The sequence below is a fragment of the Bubalus bubalis genome, chromosome 9 (genome assembly GCF_019923935.1).
Source record: "Bubalus bubalis isolate 160015118507 breed Murrah chromosome 9, NDDB_SH_1, whole genome shotgun sequence".
In the NCBI taxonomy this organism is placed as follows: Eukaryota; Metazoa; Chordata; class Mammalia; order Artiodactyla; family Bovidae; genus Bubalus; species Bubalus bubalis.
This window is the reverse complement of record NC_059165.1, coordinates 75,132,591-75,154,411: the sequence shown is the minus strand read 5'-3', so window position 1 is coordinate 75,154,411 and position 21,821 is coordinate 75,132,591.

Sequence of the window (21,821 nt, the reverse complement as noted above, 5' to 3'; positions counted from 1 at the left end):
TGCCATGAGGCAAAATACATTAGAATCTTGCTAATTAAAAGATAGAGACTGTAAGACTATACTCTGAAAAAAATTAGCTTTGTGCTGGTTACAAGAGATAAAATATATGGATACAATAAAGTCAAAAGTACAGAAAAAAGATATGCAAGCCAAATACAAACCAAAAGAAAAGTGACACATTTCTTTTCTATAGCCTGTTTATATGCTCTTAGACCGAGTTTTTTAGTGGCGTTACTTAAACATTCTATATGCTATCAATTTTGATTTGTCAATCTATTACTGACAGAAATATATTAAATCTTCTATTATCATGGTTATTTTGTTGTTGTTTTTTTGTTTTTTTTTCTTCATATGTTTTGAGACTACATATTAGGTGCCAGAAGATTAGAGATACTATGCCTTGTTAATAAATTTCATTTAAAAAAATCGAAATGTAGTGAGTCCAATTGTCATTAGTAACACATTTTTTTCTTAAAGTTTGTTTAAGCTGGTATTAACATAGCCACCTGAGCTTTACTTTGTTCATATTCTCCTGGTATGATTATTTATTTATTTATATATCCATCTTTTCTTAGACCTTATGTTTTTGATGCTTGTATTGTTAACAGCTTAAGGCTAAAATTATTTTTAATTTTACTGGATAATCTTTTTAATACACTCAGTATATTTAGAGATATTGTTCTACAGATATGTTTATTTCTACAATTTATTTTTGCATTTTCTAATTATCTTCTTCACTGCATTTTTTTGTGATTTCTTACTGCTTTTTATTAGTAGGCAAGTGTAACAAGATCTAAATTTAAATAATATTTATAAAAAATAATAATTCAATGATTTAGGATTGTATTCATTCTGGACAACTTTTTAAATCTTAGATATTATTATCCAAGGTTTTTGTTTCACAAATGTTACTTCCAAAATCAGTAAATTTCATTAGTATTATTTTATACATCTCTATCAGTTTAAACTCATTCTTGATAATTTTTCTTGATTTGTAGACCTTGTTAAGAGTATAATTTTTCTTCCTCTTGACATTTTTACAAATTGTATCATAAGAAAATCCTGAGGGTAAGCTCTTGTTTTTTTAAGAAAGATATATTTTTGGATAAAACTTTATCTCATCTTTATTGTTGAATTATAGTTAAATGTTTTACAAATTATAAATTGAGGATATGCTCTCTCAGGAAACTGAGCACATTTTCCCACTGTGTGTGTGTGTGGGGGGGGGCGGTCATTGATTAGTCTGGTGTCTGACAAAATGATATCCCTTTCTAGTTAATCTGTTTTTTCCTTTCAGTTGTTTTTAATATCTTCTTTTTGACTCTGTGCTCTTTTGTTTCACTATTATGTATCCAAGTATGGATCTACTATTTATCCTGTTACCCATTTGTTATGCTCTTTGAATTTGTAACTTTATGTCTTTCATAAATAGGGGGAATTTCTCAGATGTTCTTTTTGCATGATTTTTCTACCCCATTCTCTGTTTGTTTCTTCTGGAAACGATTTCTAATTTAGACATGATTCTTTCCCTATTTCTCAGCCTCTTTTCTTTAAAAAAAAAAAAGTTTTATTTATTTATTTTTGGCTGTGCTGGCTTTTCTCTAGTCGCAGCACACGGTCTGCTCATCGTGGTGGTTTCTCTCGTTGTGGAGCACAGGCTCTAGGGCACGTGGGCTTCAGCAGCTGTGGCAGGTGGGCTCAGTCCTTGCAGCTCCTGGGCTCGAGAGCACAAGCTCAACAGTTGTGGCGCTTGGGCTTACTTGCTCTGTGGCATGTGGGATATTTCCAGATCAGAGATCAAATCTGTACCTCTTGCACTGACAGGTGGATTCTGCACCACTGAGTCACCAAGGAAGCCTGGCCTCTTTTCATTTCCATCTCTTTGTCTTTCTAGGCTCTTTTCTGAGTATTATTATTGATCATCATTATTATGATGTTCATGATGCTTGAAACATTGTTATGTTTTTGGTTTTACCTTTTTTTTAAGGTTTGATATTTAGTAAGTCAACCGTCTGAATTTTTCTGACTTTTTTTATCTATACAGTCTCAATCCATGTGACTACTTTCATTGTTTTCAAAAATTGAGTTTCAATTTTAGATTTGAAGAAATTCTTTGAGGCTCAAAGTGTTCTGTGATTTTTATTTCTCTTTAGCCAAGAACTCTAGATCATTACCAAACTTGGACTCCTCTTCAGCTCTTTTTCTGGGACTCTTTGGGCCATTCTACTGCCATATATTTGAATCTTTAATCGTGTGAACAGAATTTTATTATGATTTCTAGAGGAGACATATATCTCATCCAAATTCCAGGCCAGGCAGTCAGGTGTTTTTTTGTTTGTTTTCTTTTTTCAAACTAGCAGTGAGATAGAATCTTTTCCCAACCATCTTCACTGAGGGTAGCTTATGAAACATCTTATCTTCATTTACCTTTTCAGTTTTAAGACTGAATGTTTCCTAACTCTTCAGGAGCTACTCCATGCACTTAAAGGGGTATTTATAATTGTATCCCAGTTTTTCTTGGTCTTTGGTAACTGGGGAATTTTCAGAATATTTAGTCTGGTGTTTAATTATAAATAGAGGTCAATATAATTATTCTCTATTTTGAAAACCATTTATATTTATAAATTTACCAACACCTGGACATTCAAATGTGTTTTAAATGAAAACACAATTAAACAAAGTATAGAAATATTTTTAAGATCCTCATAGGTTTGTTCTCTGAAGATTTTGCTTCTTTTTCCATGTGTCTTTAAGAAGCTAAGACTCCTTAAATAAGTTCAAGGTTAAAGAAAATAAACTGAAAATAAATTAGGAAAAATGTCTGCAATGATTTCTATTTCACAGAATAAAAGAGCCCCTGGGAATATATCTAAATGCATGAGGTAGAGAATGAGGCTAGAAAGCTCTAACCTCAAAAGTGAAAAATTCCTAAGTTCTACAGGTAAACAAAAGCTGCTGCTGCTAAGTCGCTTCAGTCATGTCCGACTCTGTGCGACCCCAGAGACGGCAGCCCACCAGGCTCTCCTGTCCTTGGGATTCTCCAGGCAAGAACACTGGAGTGGGTTGCCGTTTCCTTCTCCAATGCATGAAAGTGAAAAGTGAAAGTGAAGTTGCTCAGTCATGTTCAAAACAAAAGCTGGTACTTCTTATATTTGACTTCTGTAGCCCCTGCATGCCCCATTAGCATTTTAGAGCCTATTATGCTCTTCCCTTCTATATTGAACCCAGATAATGAAACGTCTTGTGGGACTAACCTGTCAACAATTAAGAAAAACACTCATTTTAAATGGTAGACACTTCCTGTCCTCTATTATTGAACCAGCTTCTCTAGTCTCCAAACTTACTTTTCTTTCTAATAGCCTGGGCTTGGGTTGTTTATCTACTGTTTTGGTTGTTTATCTACTGTAATAGTTGATTAAGGGCTTCCCTGATAGCTCAGTGGTAAAGAATCTACCTGCCAAGCAAGAGATATGGGTTTGATCCCTGCCTTGCGAAGATCCCGTAGAGAAGGAAATGGCAATCTACTCCAGGATTCTTGCCTGGGAAATTACATGGACAGTGGAACCTGGTGGGCTGCAGTCCATGAGGTTGCAAGAGTGGAACCAAATTAGCAACAGACTTTTACTTTTTTCCATAGTTCTCTAAGTCTGTGAGTCTGTTTTGTAAATAAGTTTATCTACTTTTATTAGTAAGTCTTCCAAAACTAAAATTGGTTAAAGCATTGATGTTTTTAGCCTCTTTTTCCTCCCTCCCTCCCTCTTTCTCCATTACTTCCTCTCATCCCTCTACTTCTGTCTTTCATTTTCTTGCTTACTCTCCTTTTTCCTTGGGCAGATGGTGTTTATCCAGGAAGTAGATACAATAAAGAAATGAGGAGGGCATCAGTAGAAAGCAAATGATAGCCACCGTCACTAACTATCTGATACCTTTGAAATTTTCCCCTAAACCCTAATGTTTACATAGAGCAACCATTATATTCTTGATTTTGTACAATTTAATTTTGTCTTTAATATAGTTTATTTTTTAGAGCAGTCTTAAGATCATAGCAAAATTGAGGAGAACGTACAGATATTTCCCACGGAAACACTGCCCTACAAATGCCTCCTCCATTGTCAGTATCCCCCAGCAGAAAGTTACATCTGTTACAACTGATGAACTTTTACTGTCATTGTTATCACCCATGATGCGGTATATACAAGGGTTCATTCTTGGTATTGTACAGTTTGTGAGTTTGGAGAAAACTATAATGACATGTATGCACTATTACAGCATCATACAGTGTAATTTCACTGCCCCTCAAATCCTTGTACCCCATATGTTCTTCCTACCTTCCTCTGGCAAAACTGATCTTTTTAATGTCTCCATCACTTCACTTCAGTCAGTCAATCATGTCCAACTCTTTGCGACCCAATGGACTGCAGCACGCCGGGATTCCCTGTCTATAACCAACTGCCAGATCATGCTCAAACTCATGTCCATTGAATCGGTGATGCCATACAGCCATCTCATCCTCTGTCGTCCCCTTCTCTTCCTGCATTCAATCTTTCCCAGCATCAGGGTCTTTTCAAATGAGTCAGTTCAACGCATCAGGTCACCAAAGTATAGGAGTTTCAGCTTCAGCATCAGTGCTTCCAATGAATATCCAGGACTGATTTCCTTTAGGTTTGATTTCCTTGCAGTCCAAGGGACTCTCAAGAGTCTTCTCCAACACCACAGTTCAAAAGCATCAATTCTTCGGCATTCAGGTTTCTTTACGGTCTGATTCTCACATCCATACATGACTACTGGAAAAACTGTAGCTTTGACTAGACAGACATTTGTGGACTAAGTAATGTCTCTGCTTTTTAATATGCTGTCTAGGTTGGTCATAGCTTTTCTTCCAAGAAGCAAGCATCTTTTAATTTCATGGCTTCAGTCACCATCTGCAGTGATTTTGGAGCCCAAGAGAATAAAGTCTCTTACTGTTTCCATTGTTTCCCCATCTATTTGCCATGAAGTAATGGGACCAGATGCTATAATCTCAGTTTTCTGAATGTTGAATTTTAAGCCAACATTTTCACTCTCCTCTTTCACTCTCAAGAGGCTCTCTAGTTCTTCTTCCATGTCTGCTATAACAGTGGTGTCATTTGCATATCTGAGGTTATTGATATTTCTACTGTGAATCTTGATTCTAGCTTGTGCTTCATCCAGCCCAGTATTTTGCAAGATGTATTCTGCATATAAGTTAAATAAGCAGGGTGACAATATACAGCCTTGATGGACTACTTTTCCAATTTGGAACCAGTCTGTTGTCCCACAACCAGTTCTAACTGTTCCTTCTTGACCTACATGCAGATTTCTCAGGAGTCAGGTAAGGTGGTCTGGTATTCCTCTCTCTTGAAGAATTTTCCACCGTTTATTGTGAGCCACACAGTCAAAGGCTTTGGCATAGTCAATAAAGTAGATGCATATGTTTTTCTGGAACTCTCTTGCTTTTTTGATGATCCAAAGGATGCTGGCAATTTTATCTCTGGTTCCTCTGCCTTTTCTAAATCCAGCTTGAACATCTGGAAGTTCACAGTTCACATACTGTTGAAGCCTGGCTTGGAGAATTTTGAGCATTACTTTACTAGCGTGTGAGATGAGTGCAATTGTGTGGTAGTTTGAACATTTTTTGGCATTCCCTTTCTTCAGGATTAAAATGAAAACTGACCTTTTCCAGTCCTATGGCCACTGCTGAATATTCCAAATTTGCTGGCATATTAAATGCAGCATTTTAACAGCATCAACTTTTAGGATTTGTAATAGCTCAACTGGAATTCTATCACCTCCACTAGCTTTTTTTGTAGAGATACTTCCTAAGGCCCACTTGACTTCATATTCCAGGATGTCTAGCTCTAGGTGAGTGATCACACCATTGTGGTTATCTGGGTCATGAAGATCTTCTTTGTATAGTTCTTCTGTATATTCTCCCTACCTCTTCTTAATATCTTCTGATTCTGTTAGGTCCACACCATTTCTGCCCTTTATTGTGCCTATCTTTGCATGAAATGTTCCCTTTGTATCTCTAATTTTCTTGAAGAGATCTCTAGTCTTTCCCATTCTTTTGTTTTCCTCTATTTATTTGCACTGATCATTAAGGAAGGCTTTCTTATCTTTCCTTGCTATTCTTTGGAATTCTGCATTTGTGTATACCTTTCCTTTTCTTTTCCGCCTTTAGCTTCTCTTCTTTTGTCAGCTATTTGTAAGGCCTCCTTACACAACTATTTTGCCTTTTTGTATTTCTTTTTCTCAGGGATGGTCTTGATCCCTTCCTCCTGTAAAATGTCACAAACCTCCATCCATAGTTCTTCAGGCACTCTATCATATATAATTCCTTGAATCTATTTGTTACTTCCACTGTATAATTTTAAGGGATTTGATTTACATCATATCTGAATGATCTAGTGGTTTTCCCTACTTTCTTCTATTTAAGTCTGAATTTTACAATAAGATGTTTGTGATTGGAGCCACAGTCAGCTCCTGGTCTTGTTTTTGCTGACTGTATAGAATTTCTCTGTCTTTGGCTGCAAAGAATATCATCAATCTGATTTCAGTATTGACCATCTGGTGATGTCCATGTGTAGAGTCTTCTCCTGTGTTGTTGGAACAGGGTGTTTGCTATGAACAGTGCATTCTCTTGGCAAAACTCTGTTAGCCTTTGCCCTGCTTCTTTTTGTACTCCGAGGCCAAATTTGCCTGTTACTCCAGGTATCTCTTGACTTCCTACTTTTCCATTCCAATCCCTTATGATGATAAGGACATCTTTTTTTGGTGTTAGTTCTAGAAGATCTTCTAGGTCTTCATGGAACTGTTCAACATCAGCTTCTTCAGCATTACTGGTTGGGCATAAACTTGGATTACTGTGATATTAAATTGTTTGCCTTGGAAACGGACAGAGATCATTCTGCCATTTTTGAGATTGCACCCAAGTACTGCATTTCAGACTCTTGTTGAGTATGAGGGCTACTCCATTTCTTCTAAGGGTTTCTTGCCCACAGTAGTAGATATAATGGTCATCTGAATTTAAATTTGCATAGTGTGGTCCATTTTATTTCACTGTTTCCTAAAATGTTGATGTTCACTCTTGTCATCTCCTGTTTGACCACTTCCAATTTACCTTGATTCATGGACCTAACATTCCAGGTTCCTATGCAATGTTGTTCTTTACAGCATCGGATTTCACTTCCATCACCAGTCACATCCACAAGTGGGCATTGTTTTTGCTTTGGTTCCATCTTTTCATTCTTTCTGGATTTATTTCTCCACTCCTCCAGTAGACCACATTTTGTCAGAACTCTCCTCCATGACTCGTCCATTTGGGTGGCCCTACACAGCATGGCTCATAGTTTCATTGAGTTTTTCAAGGCGGTAGTCCATGTGATCAGTTTGGTTAGTTTCCTGTGATTGTGGTTTTCATTCTGTCTGTGCCCTGATGGAGAAGGATAAGAGGTTTATGGAAGCTTCCTGATGGGAAAGACTGACTGTGGGGGAAAATGTGTCCATAATATTGCCTTTTCTAAATGTCATGGAGTTGGAATAACTCAGTACAGAGCCTTTTCAGATTGGCTTCTTTCACTTAGTAATATGTATTTAAATTCTTTGCAGTCTTTTCATGGCTTGATAGCTGATTTCTTTTTAGTAGTCAGTGATATTGCACTGCTGGATGTACAATAGTTGTTTTCTGTCCACCTACTGAAGGATATCTTGATTGCTTCTGAGTTTTAGAAATTATAAATAAAACTGCTATAGACATTGATGTGCAGGTTTCTTTGTCTACATAAGTTTTCAACCCCTTTGGGTAAATACCAAGAAGGACAATTACTGGATCAAATGTCAAGAGTATTATTTTTAGTTTTCTAAGAAATCACCAAACTGTCTTTCACAGGGGCTGTGCCACTTAGCATTCTCATGAGCAATGAATGAATTCCTGTTACTCCAGATTCTCACTGGAAATTGATACTGTCAGTATTGTGGCTTTTCGCCACTCTAACAAGTGTGCAGTGGTATCTCATTGCTGCTTTAATTGACATTTCCCTGATAACACATGATGTTCATATGCTTATTGTCCACCTTTCCTTTTTTTTTTTTTTTTTTTTGAAGAGGTATCTGTTAATTGATCTATATATTCATCAGTTTTTTTATGGTTGAGTTTTAAGAGTTCTTTATCTATTTTGGATACCACATTTTGGAAGTATTTTTCTACTAGTCTATGGATTGTTCTTTGTTCTCTTGACATTGTCTTTCAAAAAGTGGAAATCTTAAATTTTAAGATTTTAAGTTTAAATTTTAATTTAAATTAAATAATAATTTTAATTTAAATTTTAAGTCCAGTTTATTAAGTCTTTCTCCTTTATGGTTCATGCCTTTGGTGTTGTATCTAAAAAGTCATTGTCAAGCCTAAGGTCACTTGGATTTTCTATGTTATCTTCTAGGAGATGTATACTTTACATTTAAGTCTGTGATTCATTTTGAGTTAACCTTTGTGATGGATTTAAGGTCTGTGCTAGATCCCTTTTTTCTGAACATGTATGTCCACTTCCAACTGCAATCTATAGCTGTCCATCCTAACCCATGGATTGATGGTGTTTCTGAATTCAACTATGTTGCTACTGATTTTTCTGCACCCTGAATCTGTCCATTTCTGATAGAAGGAGGTTGAGGTCTCCACCTGTGATGGTGGATTCATGTATTTCTCTTGGTGATTCTATCAATTTTGCCCTATGTACTATATTGGGATGCCCATTGTTAGTGCACATGTACCTAAGGATTGTTATGTCTCTTTGGAGAATTGCCCTCTTTATAAGTATATAATGCTCTTATTTATTCCTGATAACATTCCTGGTTCTGAAGTCTACTCTTTCTGAAACTAATATAGTTTACTTCCACTTTCTTTTCATCAGTATCATCCATTCACTTACCTGTGTGTTTATATTTAAAGTAAATTTCTTATAAACAATGTATAGTTGGCTCTTGCTTTTTAATCCATTTTTGAGGATCTTTGTCTTAACTGATACACTTAGACTACTCATGTTCAAAGTGATTAGAGTTGAATTAATATCTACCATGTTTGTTAACTGTTTTTTATTTGTTGCTTTTATTCTTTGTTCCTTTTTTTTTTTTTTTTTGTCTTCCACTCTATTCCTGCCTTTTGAGGTTTTACTTGAACATTTTATATTATTTCATTTTCTCTCATTTCTTAGTATGTGGATTATGTCTTTTTCACTTTTCTCTGCTGGTTGCCCCACAGTTTGCAATAATGAATCTAAGTCCACTTTTGTATCACCCTGTATCACTGCATAAAGTGAAAGTGAAGTCATTCAGTCATGTCCGACACCTTGCGACCCCATGGACTGTAGCCTACCAGGCTTCTCCATCCGTGGGATTTTCCAGGCAAGAGTACTGGAGTGGGTTGCCATTTCCCTTCCCCAGGGGATCTTCCCGACCTAGGGATTGAACCCAGGTCTCCCACATTGCAGGCAGATGCTTCACTCTCTGAGCTACTAGGGAAGCCCTGGTATTCCTGCACAGATAGTATGAATTCCTTATACAGACATACCTCAGAGATAAAGCAGTTTCAGTTCCAGACCACTGTAATAAGGCAAATCTCATAATAAAGTAAGCCACACAAACTTTTGGTTTCTCAGTGTATATAAAAGTGATGTTTATACTGTAGTCTATTAAGTGTGCAATATTATGTCTAAAAATGTACATACCTTAATTTAAAATATTTTATTGCTAAAAATTCCAGCCATCATTTGAGCCTTCAGCACATCATAATCTTCTTGTAATACTAATATTAAAGATCACTGATCACAGATCACCATAACAAATATAATTATATTTTGAGAATTACCAAAATGGGGAGTTGGTGATGGACAGGGAGGCCTGGTGTGCTGTGATTCATGGGGTCGCAAAGAGTTGGACACGACTGAGTGACTGAACTGAACTGACAGTCAAAAAGTAAGCAAAAGTTATTGGAAGAATGCTGCTAATAGACTTGTTTAATGCACAGTTGCTAAAATTCTTCAGTTTGTAAGAAAAAAATATATATTAATGGCAAAAATGTCAAGGATGCCTGTAAGAGTAAAATACTCCTAATGTTTCCTCTTATTCCTCATATCACTGCTGTCATTCATTTTACTTTATACATTAGAATATGTAAGCAGGGATGTGTGCACACACTTATATCATACATAAGTATACGTAATCAGATATATTGTTTATTATTATTTTGCAAACATTGTTCCTTGTTATATAAACTAAGAATAAGAAAAATAACAGGTTTATTTTATCTTCACTTATTTCTTCTTTGGGGCTTCCCTGGTGGCTTGGACAGAAAAGAATCTGCTTGCAATGCAGGAGACCTGGGTTTTATCCCTGGGTTGGGCAGATCCCCTGGAGGAAGAAATAGCAACCAACTCCAGTATCTTTGCCTGGAGAATTCCATGGACAGAGGAGCCTGGTGGGTTACAGTCCATGGGATCGCAAAGAGTCAGACAAGACTGAGCAACTTCACATCATTCACTTCATACTTTATCACTGGAGAAGGAAATGGCAATCCACCCCAGTATTCTTGCCTGGAGAATCCCGTGCTGTGTCCAGTCTACTAACAAGCCCATCAAAGACATTCTTCATTTCTATTAAAGATTTTTGATCACTAGCATTTATATTTGGTTCTATCTTAGAATTTCTATCTCACTACTTACATAGTCTTTGTATTCTTGCAGGCTGTCTACTTTATCTCTTCGAGCTCTTCCCAAAGTAATCATAATTATTTTCAATTCCTCATTTGATATTTCCAACATTTATGCTATATTTGATTCTGAGGCTTACTTTGCCTTTTCATATTGCATTTTCTACTTTAGTGTGTCTTATAATTTTTTTCTCATAGTTAGACATCATGGACTGGGTAAAAAGAAGTAGTATAAATAGGCCTTTAATAATATTGTGGTGAGGTGTGTGTGTGTGTGAGTAGCTGTGCATTTTATAGTTCTATCATTAGGTCTTTCAGTGAGCCTTTGCCTCTGGGCTATGAACTTCACACATGCTTCTCAGGTTTTGCCTTTTTTTTTTTTTTTTTTTTGATTTTTTCCCTCCCCTTGATAGAATGGCTGGAGTTAGGTATTTCTTGTCCCATAGGTTAGTTAGGCTCTGATAAATCCCCAGCAGGTTAAACTCTAGCTAAATAGTTTCTCTTGAGGGAAGATGTTAAAAACAGAATGCTTATGAAGAGATTTCTCTCTTGAGAGTCACTGTGAAAGCCTGGTCGAGCTGCAGGAATTAAACCTGACCCCATTGTTGGGGATTCTGATGACAGAGTCCTATTAGAAATTCCACCTCTCAGGCTTGCCCACACTGAGCCCCCAGCAGTCTCAATCACAGCTCACAGGTTCCTACCTCAGCACTGGTTCCAAGAAAGGTTTCTGTTCTGGTTTGGGTTGTGATTTTTTGTATTGGCCTGTCAGTTTCTCTGATTCAGGGGGCAGCAGTTTGCTTTGTGACCTCACTTCTCTTATGGATCTAAGAAGTTTTTGACTTTCACTTTATTCAACTTTTTAGTTGTTCTTAAGATGGAGTGATGAATTCTAAACCCCTAACATTCTGTACAGAAAACTGGAACTTATCACTGATTCTTCAACATCCCCTCCATTCAAGCCCCTTTCCATGAAATGTTGCAGTTCATCCTATCAAGACTGAATATATTTCCAGGTCCCTAGACTTGTGTTCGGAGAAGGCAATGGCACCCCACTCCAGTACTTTTGCCTGGAAAATCCCATGGATGGAGGAGCCTGGTAGGCTGCAATCCATGGGGTCGCTAAGAGTCGGACACGACTGAGCGACTTCGCTTTCATTTTTCACTTTCATGCATTGGAGAAGGAGATGGCAACCCACTCCAGTGTTCTTGCCTGGAGAATACCAGGGATGGGGGAGCCTGGTGGCTGCCGTCTATGGGGTCGCACAGAGTCGGACAAGACTGAAGTGACTTAGCATAGCATAGCATAGACTTGTGTTTGGTCGTAAGACTGAATTTTTCACTCTAATGTGTGAAAGAAACTCAACCAAAGCATTGTTAAAATAATTCTTTATGCAAAATTGCCAGGCATGCAAAGTTTTCTTCAGAGCATTCTAACATAAGCAGGGAGAAGAAACCATTTTATGAGGCTTTAACATACAGGGACCAATCAAAGTTCAGTTAGGCTTAGAAGGAAAGAGTAGCCAAAATATAGCTAATTTTAGAAATGAGAATTGAAGAATTATTCTTGTGGATTTGTACCCATTGGTCAGGCTGTATGGAGTTTAAATAACTCTGCAGTATTTGTTTACACATGGGAAGAAGCCAGGGTCAGGGTTAGTAGTTGAAGGGGAAGTCCCACTTGGTAGTAGGCATATTTTCTCACTTAGAAGATAATTGTTAGTCTAACTCTCATGCTGGGAAAATATTTATTTGGTGAATAGCTGACATAACGTACATTTATTTTGGTCTAAACAATCATACTATTCCAATGAAGTTCATTTTACCACGAAGATATTTTTTAAATGTGTAATATGTTGAGACACTTAAAAAGACATGGTCTGTAAGTGTCCAGTAAGTCTATTTTAACTCTAATTAAAATCTAAGAAACTTAATTTATTTCACTGAATCCCACCGAATTATTGCTAACATGGAAAGTTTGCATAAATAAAAATATATTAGAAAGGCCTTTGAAAAAAAAAAATACATGTATCCAATCAAATACTTTAGGAAATGCACGTCTCTGAGCTCCTGGGACTTATCCTGCTCTTTCCTTTCCACATGTGAACCCCTGCCTCATCCAGGCTCCACTCCCACCCCATCCCGTGGCGCTCTGGACCACCACCTCCTCATCTTTCAGATCTCAGACCCCACATCACTCTTGCACTCTCTGTACTCCTGATGCACCTTATGTTCTCCCATGAATGTACTTCAGGGCCTTTAAAGCTACTTCCTGTTCATTGTTATGCACATTTACATATTCAAGAGCAACTAAATTGAAGTTTAAGGTTTAACATGTCATGTTGACTATTTCTAGTGTCATAGCACTAGGATTTAGCCTTTTGGAATTCTAGCTTACTGTATTAAGTTTCCTTTATTAGATGTCACTGTTAATAGGCACTGAGTTTAATTTTTACTTCTTTTGCCTACAAGGCTTTCAAAATAAAAGTTCAAGTGGTCTAGGATGAGTGAATGTGATCCAGGTAAAAACAGCTTTAATCCTTGCTTACACCTCATGTTTCTGCTTCCATTTTAGTTTCATCTTAGAAATTTCTTTTTATCTTTTTCTGTTACTCCTGCTTTTCAGAAAAATGTAAAAAAGTATTCCATATGGTAGTTTAAATTATTTTTGGTGAGGGAAGGGCGATATGAATAACAGTGATTATCAGAATACACAAACTCCTTTACACTCTCTCTCATACCAGCAAATTTCTAAATTTACAACATTAGTACTTTATATTCAGGAAAACTAAACATAGTTAACCTTGTATGTTGAAAGGTGGATGAAGGCTTATTAGCCCATCTTACTGTTTGAGTAAGCTTCCTGCACTTAGAGCTCTTAGTGACTTCTATTTGTAGTTCTTTTGAGGATCTTGTTGAGTTTAGGTATGTTCTTACTTGTAATATTATTGCTTGAGTGATAGGAGTAATTCTGTCCCTTTTTGTATAATCAGAGCAAGTCCTACAACTCTCAGGAAACGCTGCTGACATCTCACATGTATGAGAATGTGGTTAGAGATGGGTGCATTAAAGTGGGATGCCTACAACTACGTGGAGTGAACATCATTGCAGGAAAATAGTAAATATGTATTACAGTACAGGAAGAGAATAGCATAAACTGGAATTTATAAACTCATTCTCCATTCATTCAGTACCACAGATTTCACACTAAAAAAAGATCATACTTCCTGATTTGAAGTGAAAAGGAGAATCAAAAGATTAGAGTGGCAGAGTTTGCCTGAATTTGGTATCAAAAGTGGTAAAAAAATTGAAGGTAGGGGGAAACCGTAAATCTGGCTAAGAGCATGGTTGCTACAGGGCAGCACCTGGTGGGTGTGATTCTGGCGCCCCTGGAAGACCATTCAATAATGAAGAAACAGCAAACATTTGGAGGTAGGAGGGAAGGGTAAGTGAAAATTATGGGACCAAGATGGGGGGACATATTTATCAAGAGCCTGACTTCCACAGGCCAGATATCCTACTAGATGCTACGGGTATATGGTAAGTGAAACCTGTTTCCCACCTTCATAAAATTCCAGTCCAACATAGGAGATATTCATGAAATAATTAAGGGTGAGCATGCTACAAAGGAAACATGTATTTCCTGGCATGGACTAGGAGAATTATTTAAGTAGTCTCAAACTATTTTTACTACAAAATTTCATGTCACTCTAACTTTATCATTGATTGCATGGGTTTTAATATCCTAAAGAGTATCATTTTTGATCCTTTACTAAAGATGCATTGAATGGTTGTATGTGAATTCACTTTCAGAAGGCAGCATAGTTTCTGAACTTTTGGCTCATGTCACTAAAATGAACTTAATCTATTTTCTTTTAGCACAACATATACAAACCCACAGAAAATTTACTAAATTCATTTGGAACATCCATAATCCAATTTAGGAAAGTAGTGCTTGTTTTTTACTAAGGTATCCAATCAAATTATATACTCTACCCCAGATTCAGCTCACTTGGGCTTTTTAGAATGTTTCTCTTAGAATCCATTTGTGCTATTTATGGTAGACATTTCATGCCAGGAAGTAGGGTGGAAAGAAATCAAAAGAGATGAAAGAAACATTTTTTCTTGTCTAATTAACTGAATTTACAAATAGTTTCATGATGGTCTGATGTGATCTAGTCCCTTTTGTTACCTGAGGGTAACCAATGGACACAGAATTCGCCAGTGTGATGAGGTTCTTGTCTAAGTACTGGTGATTTTCTTATCAACAGCCTGTTGACAGAACCCTAAAAGGTCTCAGGTTGCCCATGATCTATGATCTGGCTGTTATGAGAATGCAAAATGTACTTTCTAAACTCAGGAGGTCATGAGGCAATGGTGGACAGAGTTATTTTGTTGGAGTATATGGACCCATTTCTTAGAAAGCTACAGATGCTTTGGGAAAGACCCTAGATTTGCTTCCTGAAAACTTTTCTTGTGTTCGTTCAGATAGTAAGGGATATTGAGGAAAATCGGTGTGGTCAATTTTCCCATATGTCTTTTCATAAATATGACTTCTATTTTCTTGCTGTTAACTTTTACATATAAGAATTTATATGATAAGCATGCCTAGATGATACACAGAAGCACACATACATTAAAAACAAAGTCACTTCGTTTTGTTTATGGTTTCCTTTGCTATGTAAAAGCTTTTGCATTTAACTAGGTCTCATTTATTTTTGTTTTTACTTTCATTACTTTAGGAGGTGGATCCTAAAGGAGATTCCTGTGATTTACATCAATGAGCACTCTGCCTATGCTTTCCTCTAAGAGTTTTATAGTATCCAGCATTACATTTAGGCCTATGATACATTTTGAGTTTATTTTTGTGTATGGTTTTAGAGAATACTCTAGTTTGATTCTTTGCAAGTAGCTGTGCAGTTTTCCCAGCACCACATTGAAGAGACTGTCTTTTCTTGATTGTATAGTCTTGCCCTCTTTGTCATAGATTAACTGACCATAGGTGGGTGAGTTTACTTCTGGGTTTTTTATTCTGTTCCATTGATTATATTTGTTTTTGTGCAAGTACCATACTGTCTTGATTATTGTAGATTTGTAGTATAGTCTGAAATCTGGGAGCCTGATTCCTCCAGCACATTTCTCCGCCCTCCCCCACCCCAAGATGGCTGTGGCTATTCAAGGTCTTTGTGTTCCCAAACAAATTAAACTTTTTTTTTTTTTGCTTTAGTTCTGTGAAAAATGCCATTGGTAATTTGGTAGAGGTTGCACTGAATCTGTAGATTGCCTTGGAAAGTATAGTCATTTTGAAAATATTTGTTTCTTCCATTACAAGAACATGGGTATATCTCTTCATCTCTTCATTTCATCTTTGATTTCTTTTTTTAGTATCTCATAATTTTTGGAGTATAGGTTTCTTTGTCTCCATTCAGTTCAGTCACTCAGTCGTGTCCAACACTTTGCGACCCCATGGACTGTAGCACGCCAGGCCTCTCTGTCCATTACCAACTCAAAGCTTACTCAAACTCATGTCCATCGAGTCGGTGATGCCATCCAACTCTCTCATCCTCTGTCGTCTCCTCCTCCTGCCTTCAATCTTTCCCAGCATCAGGGTCTTTTCAAATGAGCCAGCTCTTCATATCAGGTGGCCAAAGTATTGGAGCTTCAGCTTCAGTATCAGTCCTTCCAATGAATATTCAGCCCTGATTTCCCTTAGGATGGACTGGTTGATTCTCCTTGCAGTCCAAGGGACTCAAGAGTCTTCAACACCACAGTTCAAAAGCATAAATTCTTTAGTGCCTAGCTTTCTTTACAGTCCAATTCTCACATCCATACATGACTACTGGAAAAACCATAGCTTTGTCTAGACAGACCTTTTTTGGCAAAGTAATGTCTCTGCTTTTTAATATGCTATCTAGGTTGGTCATTGGAGAAGGCAATGGCAACCCACTCCATTACTCTTGCCTGGAAAATCCCATGGATGGAGGAGCCTGGTAGGCTGCAGTCCATGGAGTCTCTAGGAGTTGGACACGACTGAGTCACTTCACTTTCACTTTTCACTTTCATGCATTGGAGAAGGAAATGGCAACCCACTTCAGTATTCTTACCTGGAGGATCCCAGGGACGGGGGAGCCTGGTGGGCTGCCGTCTATGGGGTTGCATGGAGTCGGACACGACTGAAGCGACTTAGCAGCAGGTTGGTCATAGCTTTGATCAATGCAAAGAAATAGAGGAAAACAATAGAATGGGAAGATTAGAGCTCTTTACAAGAAAATTAGAGATATCAAGGAAACATTTCATGCAAAGATGGGCACAATAACGGATAGAAATGGTGTGGACCTAACAGAAGCAGAAGATATTAAGAAGAGGTGGCAAAAATACACAGAAGAACTATACAGAAAAGATCTTCATAACCCAGATAAACACAATGGTATGATCATTCCCCTAGAACCAGACATCCTGGAATGTGAAGTCGAGTGGGCCTTAGGAAGCATCACTACAACAAAGCTAGTGGACATGATGACATTCCAGCTGAGCTATTTCAAATCCTAGAAGATGATGCTGTTAAAGTGCTGCACTCAATATGCCAGCAAATTTGGAAAGGACTGTAAAAGGTCAGTTTTCATTCCAATCTCAAAGAAAAGCAATGCCAAAGAAGTTCAAACTACCACACAATTGCACTCATCTCACACACTAGCACAGTAATGGTCAAAATCCTCCAAGCCAGGCTTCAACAGTATGTGAGTCATGAACTTCCAGATGTTCAAGCTGGATTTAGAAAAGGCAGAGGAAACAGAAATCAAATTGCCATCTGTTGGATCATAGAAAAAGAGAGGTCCAGGAAAACATTTACTTCTGCTTCATTGACTATGCCAAAGTCTTTGACTGTGTGGGTCACTACAAACTGTGGAAAATTCTAAAAGAGATGGGAATACCAGACCACCTTACCTGCCTCCTGAGATATCTGCATGCAGGTCAGGAAGCAACAGTAGAACTGGACGTGGAACAACAGACTGGTTCCAAATCAGGAAAGGAGTACCTCAAGGCTGTATATTGTCATCCTGCTTATTAACTTCTATGCAGAGTACATCATAGGTAATCCCGGGCTGGATGAAGCACAAGCTGGAATCAAGATTGCCGAGAGAAATATCAATAACCTCAGATATGCAGATGATACCACCCTTATGGCAGAAAGTGAAGAACTAAAGAGCCTCTTGATGAAAGTGAAAGAGGAGAGTGAAAAAGTTGGCTTAAAACTCAACATTCAGAAAACTAATATCATGGCAAGTGGTCCCATCACTTCATGGGAAATAGATAGGGAAACTGTGGAAACAGAGAGACACTTTATTTTGGGGGGGCTCCAAAATCACTGCAGATGTGACTGCAACCATGAAATTAAGAGACACTTGCTCCTTGGAAGAAAAGCTATGATCGAAGTAGACAGACCCATGTTAACTCTTCTCTATTCCCACTGCATACTCATAAGTATAAAACGTCCTTCTGACTTCCTGCATAGTAACACTCTTCTGTTGGAGCACTGGACGTGATTTTACTTTCTGCATGCTGCTGCTGCTGCTAAGTTGCTTCAGTCGTGTCCGACTCTGGGCAACCCCATGGACTGCAACCTACCAGGCTTCTCCGCCCATGGGATTCTCCAGGCAAGAACACTGGAGTGGGTTGCCATTTCCTTCTCCATCTGCATGCTAGACAAAGGCATTAAACTTAATGCAGAAAGCTAAGACTGGCATAAGTTCCACAGTCATTGGGTCAAACCTTGGCAGATCCAATGCCTCTGCAAAGCTCTGTCTTCAAGCACTCATGGAGCACAGTTAGTAGTCAAGGGAGTTAGCAGAGGGCCTAAGAGGCACCCCACATGCTTCTTGCTTTCTTCCTTGTCAAATAACCAAAGAGGAAATCTACCTCTTTTCATTAGGGTTATTACATCTAATTATAACACATACTGAGGGCTGATATTTGAAACTTATAATAAACATACCCTTAGGATATTAACACTGAGCAAGATAAAAAATATAAGTATGGCATATGTTAGTAGCATATTACAGGTCCACTCAAATAAAAGTTTGAGTACATTTAAAAATGTTCATTAGAAATTTACATAAATTTACTCTCTGCTGTGCTGTTTTAAGAAAATAACACAAATGATAACTTACTAAAAAAAAAATGTGTATTAGTCAATTTTGAAATTCAGACATGTAACATAACAGGCATCCTTCATACATCAAATGCTATTATTTATATATTTAACATCCTATAGAGACTTATTTTAAATACAAAGTAGCTCTTTAGATGCTGAATTATATATTTTTAGAGTTGTGTGATAACATGTGCTATGCTATGCTATGCTATGTTAAGTCACTTCAGTCGTGTCCGACTCTGTGCGACCCCATAGATGGCAGCCCACCAGACTCTCCCGTCCCTGGGATTCTCCAGGCAAGAACACTGGAGTGGATTGCCATTTCCTTCTCCAATGGTGTCATAACATGGATGGATATGTACTTTGCTGTAGAATATTGAGTAGTTAGAATTGAGTGACCCATCACAGAACTACATGCAGAGTATAAATATAAACTGATAGTATTTAGATATGTATCTTTTCATTGGTGAGAGTGTCTTCCAAAGAGGTCTTCTGACCGTATTATTTCCTTCATGCCTACACATGCTATTACAATACTGATTCTTGGGTTCGGAAGATCCACTGGAGAAGGAAATGGCAGCCTACTCCAGTATTCTTGCCTGGGAAATCCCATGACAGAGGATCCTGGTGGGCTACTATTCTTCGGGTTGCAAGGAGTCAGACATAACTTAGAGACTAAACAATAACAATAGAATAAAAACTGGTATTATTCAGGGAATAAGCAGCTGACTTAAGATCAAACTGTGAGTCTTGGGCCAGAAATTAGGCTTCCAAATCACTCAAATCTCAGATCACATAAATTTCCTCACTGTGTTTTGTTTATTCAATATGCACGGCCTCTGCTCAAGCCCTTTACTTTAGGCCATTTCGGTATTTCCTTCTGAAGCCCTCACCATGCGCAAGAGAGAACTCAGCACACAAACTCTGCTTGCTCTTTTAGATAATTCTCAGTTGATGTGACCAAGAATTATAATCTACTTTTAATGGCTTTATACATTTTATTTTGTCTAAAATTCTTTATTGAGAATGTCATTATGAAAATGGCCAGAACATTCTAAAATAAAGGTGTGCTGCTGCTGCTGCTAAGTCTCTTCAGTTGTGTCCGACTCTGTGCGACCCCATAGACGGCAGCCCACCAGGTTCCCCCATCCCTGGGATTCTCCAGGCAAGAACACTGGAGTGGGTTGCCATTTCCTTCTCCAATGCAGGAAAGTGAAAAGTGAAAGTGAAGTCGCTCAGTCGTGTCTGACTCCTAGCAACCCCATGGACTGCAGCCTAATAGGCTCCTCCGTCCATGGGATTTTCCAAGCAAGAGTACTGGAGTGGGGTGCCATTGTAGGACACCGCAAAAACTTAGATTCTAATACATTTTATCCATTCAGGTCTTAGTTTACATGTGTAGAAATAACTGGCATGATTATCAAAGTTGTCTCTGAGGATTAAATATGAATGTGCTTATGAGTATTTGGACATTGTGGTTATTTTTAGCTCTTGATCAGAAATTGCCACTGCCACAAAATGAGCTGTTTTCTTTAGTCTGTAATTTGAGAAACTATAGACAGATGCTCAAAGTATTTTTAAAATGAATACATTTCTCAGGCCTTTACTCTAGATTAAGCTGCTCCAGCTGCTGCTCTTGTACCTGCCACTGATTTATCCAAATCCTTTCTCTTATATTTAAATATTAGGAATTTGCCTATTTTAATGGCAAATGCCAGCTGCTACAGAAAGCTTTTTTTAACCCCTCCAGCTGGATGGCATAAATTGATTCAGTATGTATGATGAGAATTTATATTGTGCCTGACCCTGTGTCAGGGCTGTGTATTCTTTTTTGGATCTCCCTTAGTATGTTTTCTGTGCCTTTTTTAGGAAACATGTCCTGCTCTTGCTCAAATTATTTACTAAAGCATGTGTCTCCTTCTTACTGTAGTGCATGAGCTTCTAAAAGCCACAGTTAGTACTTAATTTATGTTTGTATTTACAAAACATCTTTTATAGTACTTCACAATGAATCCTTAATAGGAAGCTCTTGAATGTATCAATGAATGAATAGATAAATGAATGTAATTCCTTAGCTTCTTTTTTCTTGATATTTCTGCCTCCAAGCATAGCTCTTTTTTTATTCTTTTTTCAACATATTAGAGTGACACTCTTAAAATGTAGATTAGTCATGTGCAATACAAAATTATTTGTTTACTAAGGTCATTTTTATAATTAAAATAAGTTTCCTCCCACTTTTCTGACAATGTCCTCTTTCAGGCTTTTCTTTATTAGTCTGCTCTTTAAATGTAAATGTTTCTTAGGGTTCTACTTTTTGGAATTACATTCTCTTGTTTCTCCCATACTTCTTTGAGTGGTTTCACCCATTCCCATTTTCAATTATACTTATTTAAGAATAAACTTCAAATCTCTCATTCAGATCCAGATTCTTCTCCTAAATCTTCTGTTTATCCCATTCCCTATAGCTCAAGATCACTTGGATGACCCAAGGAACATCCTATTCAATATGTCCAACTCATCATCTCTGATACCTACTGCAGCTCCACATTGGTTTTCCTTTTTGAAATTTATTCTGCAGTAAAATGATACATGGAGCTGCCAGTCAGTTGCCCACAACAGATTCCTGGGCACTGTTCCTAACTCTGGATTTTCCCTTTTCTGCTATTAACACTGATATATTACTATGTCTCTGGAATCTACTCACCTTACTCTACTCTCAATAACACTTTACTACTTGCAGCTGTTATCATTTCTTTCAAATACTGCATTAATATCTACTAACTACAGTATGGTATTCCTCTGTGATAGACCCTGATCTCCTATCATGTACCCCATTAGAGCCAAGGAAATGTTCCTCAAGATAAAATCTGATGATGAAGATCCTCTGCTTAAAAGCCTACCACAGAGCCCCTACTGTGCTTAGAATAGCATCCAAACCCATTTATGATGTTTACA